This window comes from Triticum aestivum, chromosome 7D (genome assembly GCF_018294505.1).
Source record: "Triticum aestivum cultivar Chinese Spring chromosome 7D, IWGSC CS RefSeq v2.1, whole genome shotgun sequence".
Classification (NCBI taxonomy): Eukaryota; Viridiplantae; Streptophyta; class Magnoliopsida; order Poales; family Poaceae; genus Triticum; species Triticum aestivum.
Window position 1 is genome coordinate 618,175,204 of NC_057814.1, and position 4,766 is coordinate 618,179,969.

Below are 4,766 nucleotides of genomic sequence, written 5' to 3' on the forward strand. Positions count from 1 at the left end.
AACTTGAGGCGGAGCGCGCGGATGCCGCTGCCATCGAGGCCCTCCTGCAGGCGGAACCGGACGTCCTGGACTTGAACCGGGCGGCAGAGGCTTGACTCGACGCAGAGCGCGTGGATGCCGCTCTCATCGACGCCCTCTTGCAGGCGGAACCGGACGTCCTGGACTTGAACCGGGCGGCAGAGGCTCGACTCGACGCGGAGCGCGCGGATGCCGCTGCCATCGAGGCCCTCCTGCAGGCGGAACCGGACGTCCTCGACTTGAACTGGGCTGTGCTCTCGTCCGTGCAGAGCGCCCGCACGCTCCGCTTGAACGAGTAGCTGGAGGCCGAGGACAACCACGGTGCGGAGACACACGTCGGCAGCGACGGCTGGTTCGCGCCAGCAGCCAAAGACGACGAGGCCGTCTCTTTCTGCGAGCAGTGATAGTTTTTCTTTATGTTGTTGTTTTTATGGATCTTTTGCTGTGTAAAAACATATATTTGTTATGCAAGTCGCCTGACTTGGGTCAGTCTACCATTTCATGCGGTTGGATGAATATCCTACGTCTCCTAACCCTTCTTTCCTTCTTCCTCACCTCTTCTTCTTCCCCAACAGACCACCGCACGGGCCGTACGGATACTCCCCAACATGCGGTTGGATAAACATACTCTATGAACGAAAATTATGTGTCAGCGATAGGATGGCTGAGTTTGGTTTGTTCACATGCGACAGCACGTGTCAGTGAGGGTACGTTCCCTTGGTTGGGTTTGCGGCGTGCAGGAGCGACTGTGTGAGGGTGCGGTGCGACCGCGGCGTGCAGGAGCGACCGTGTGAGGGTGCGGTGCGACCGCGATAGCCGTGCGCAAGTGTACCTCCTTCTCATTTTGAAAACTTTAGGCAAGCTTGGCAAAAATGTGTGGCGAAGTTTGGCAATGCAAGGCCTAGACCCAAACAGGATAAGTACGTACGTACTAGGAGTACTAGTGTTAAAAAAGAAAGGCGGGGTTTTCCTTCGCGGGATTTAATCGATGCAAATCCTCGTTTCACGTGTCAATTAATGCGTATTTTTTTCTCCAAAGACCAAAGAGCTAACCATCTCACTCCTCATCGCTTGATTAATGCAGCGCCATGCAAACCAACCTTCTCACTTCCGCATGCATGCAGGGGATACTAATGTCCTTGGTTGCTAACCCCATCAATTTTGCCTCGATTAGTGTTAGTGGCCCTTTGCAAATTGTAATTTTGATATACTGGCCTTGTGTACAAAAAAAATGGAGGTAGTAACTATATTTGACTTCCTTCCCCATTGCGGTGACGTCGACGATATCTTTTTTTTGGTGGTTTGGCGAAGTGCGTTCGACGGAGAACACCATTGAGGGAGACCACGGTAAGTCGTTCGCAAGTGCCGCCTGCAAGCCGAGACAACCGCCTTATTTGCATCCAGGAAGTCCTTTACTAGTACTACTAGGAGTACTAGTGCGGTGAGATGGTTTCTCGAAGAAGACGATGGAGAAGCGGAGTCAGCGAAGAGTGAAATGATGGTTGCTTCGTCCGTGCTTTTGTGATTTGACGCCTCACTGCTTTGTGATTTGTGCTAGAAGGGACAGGGGAGTAGACTCTGTGCTCTATACTGTACTACATGCGTCCAAGCATGGGAGAAAGAGGAGAGACGTTGCATTTTTCTATTCCTTCAATCAATCAATCAGGGAGCTTCGGTTCCATCTTTTTGGCTTTGGCAACACCGTCCACAATGGTTCCCACGATGCCAAAAGCTATTTTCACATTTGGCTACACATTGTGGATGCCCTTAACCGTACCACTTGGTTTTGCTCCTGTGTGTTATATATACAAATCTCAATTATATTGATCTAAAAAATTATAGAATCAAGATTAGTAAAAAGGAGGTGATTTTGCCGCGCGGATGGCGGGGGAGGTTTCTTATTTGCGCAATGCTACATCCACGTAATGGTTTACGTAAAGTTACGAACTGATGTGATGTGGGACTATTTGATTGGATTAAAGGAGAGGATTAGGCCCACCCCACCTGAAAATCAGGGGGGGCATATATAGATTAGATGGAAAGTATATGTAGCAGCTACGTAGCCCTTTGTAAGTCTAGGATTAGGCTTCTTATTTTCGGAGGACGTTGTCCTGGCGGTTTGCTAACATGCGGTCCCACGTGTCAGTGCTTTACCAAGCCGATCCGCGTCCCACATGAGGCAGAACAACGACAGAAGCAACACGTGGTTAAGTTGAAGAAGATGAGGGAGAAGCGGATTCAGCAACGAGTGAAATGATGGTTGCTTCGTCCCTCCAACTTAACTGCGGGAAAGGTGCAGCTTTGTGATTTGACGCCTCATTGCTCATTACTACGCCGGCGCCATGACTGGGGTGCTTCACCCCGGCTGCTCTGCACTGTATTCCGGTATGGCACGTGGACCCGGTAGCTTGATGTCCCACATGTCGGCGAAAGGGACTAGAAGATTTATGAAAGCGAGCGCTTCACTCTTACGACGGAGGAGTAGACGACACGACGGCCCAGTGAACTGTCACTTGTACTGTATAGTACTATAGTTTTGTTGTTTCACGATCCATCGATACAAACCCGATTAAAAAGGAAAGGGCGGGATTTTTCCCACGCGGTAGATGATACTGGCCATACATTTCAAAGGCAATTTTAATGTATGCAAACTGAATAATTATAAGTAACAATATGATATCTAGTAAAACTAAAAACACATATGATTTATTGTGTTAGAGTGTAGTAGTAGTGCTGTATTGCATAGTTGTTAGATGTAACATGCGAGAACGTGTAGAGATGTAGTTTTGGAGGGCCTACAGAGAGAAAAGCGTAATACGGTCACCGAACTTCAGAATAAGCTGATTACGGTTACTATATACGTTTTGCGGTGATTATACGGTCACTTGCTCACAGTTCAGCATCGGATTGCACTCTGTTGACCGGCCAAATGGTCTGCGTGGCGCCATGTTGACTAGTTAAATTGACCACGTTCCTTGTGGGTCCCACCTGTCAGTTCGCATAGGCAAAAGGTCAGATAAACACAAATTTACGCAGGCGCGACAAGGCTCCAACCCGTGCGCGGGAATCACCTGGTTGTGTATGTGTCTGTCATGGCCTGATGTGTGCGCATGCACGTGTAGGTTGAGCACTTGAGTGTGAGAGTGTGTGTTGGTCGTGTGGTGTACTGGTGTGTGCATGCATGCGTGCGTGTGTGCGTGTGAGTGTTGCGTGCGTGCATGGCTGCGTGTGTACGTGTGAGTGTTGCATGCGTGCGTGGGTGCATGTGTTTGTGTGAGTGTTGCGTGGATGCAGTTCGTGTGCATGCGTGCGTGTGTGTATAATCACCACACCAGCTCCTGTGTGTTAAAACAGACGGCTCAGCATACCAATACAAGGCCACCTTTGTCTGATGTGCCCGCGGTCATGACTTCGAACCACCGTCCAAATATTGTTTTTGTCGTTTGTTTTCATTCTTACTAGCAAGATGCCCGTGCGTTGCACGTAACATCAAGGTGCATTTGTATGACTTGTTTATCTTGTGAGAGAAAAGGATGAACGAGGGAAGGCCTTATTTGCAAATGTGGAGAGGTATGGGTACCTTTTTGCAAAATTGCCATAGTTTCTTTCCTATCCGTCAGATATAAATCGGACGGCCTATATTGCAGGATGGCAGGCACACCATCATCACCAACTCTGTTTTTTATAAGAGTGTATTTTATGTATTTTATAAGAGTGCAGATGTAGAGTAGATACAAGTCGACAGGTGGGCACGATGGTAGTGAGATAATGTGATGCAACACTAGAGGTGCCACGTGGAGCGTTTAACTGGTCAACTAGTCATGTCATGAGCAAATACAGAGTTGTACGGTGAGCCCGTACTGTATAATAACCACTAAACGTAAATGGTGACCGTAATGAATGGATTCTGAAGTCCAATGTACGTATCGTGCTTTCGCTTCAAATACAATGATCGTCATTGCATATATCGCGAGAGAAAGATGAAACATGCGTGAATTTTCTGGGGGCTTACTTTTAGAGGACCTGGAGATAGTTTTGTGTGCATACGTGAAAGGGGCGTACAGGGGGGTATGCGATGGAGAGAGAGATGCTCTTCGTTTCTCTTTATTATGACTAACTTTGTATATAGTATAAAAATATACAAATTCACAGTGCGGAATAAATATCATTCTGGGCACCATGCAATGCAAATTAGCGTTCGTACTCCTCCATATAACTTTGTAATGTTGTATATATGTAGAAACTCTAAAATAATTTTTTGGCCACACTTTATTCAAAAGGAATGTTGTATGCGAAATAAACGTGAAGAGAGGGCTTTTTAGATCAATGGGGTACGTGATGTAACATGTGTGAATGTGTAGTTGATGCATTTGGCGGGGCCTAGAGAGGTATGTGTGTGTATTATGTATTCGAGAGAGGCATGGATAGAGGGGCCGATGGGGGGCGTGTGAGAGATAGCATGAGAAATGAGAGTGGTCTAGAGAGAGAGACGAATATGATGTCACGACAAGAGATTCCATTCCCTTGAGTGTGTATATGACGTCGGCAGCCTGGGCTAGCAGGGTGGATGTCGTTTCAGCTCCTGTTTGTGTTTCATCCGTAGTCGGATGTTGATCTTATGTATGATGTATTGATGTATTCTTGCGGCATTTGTATGACTTGTATGTATCCCCATCTATTATGTAATGTTGATGTAATGATATCCACCTTGCAAAAGCGTTTCAATATGCGGTTCTATCCTTGGTGGG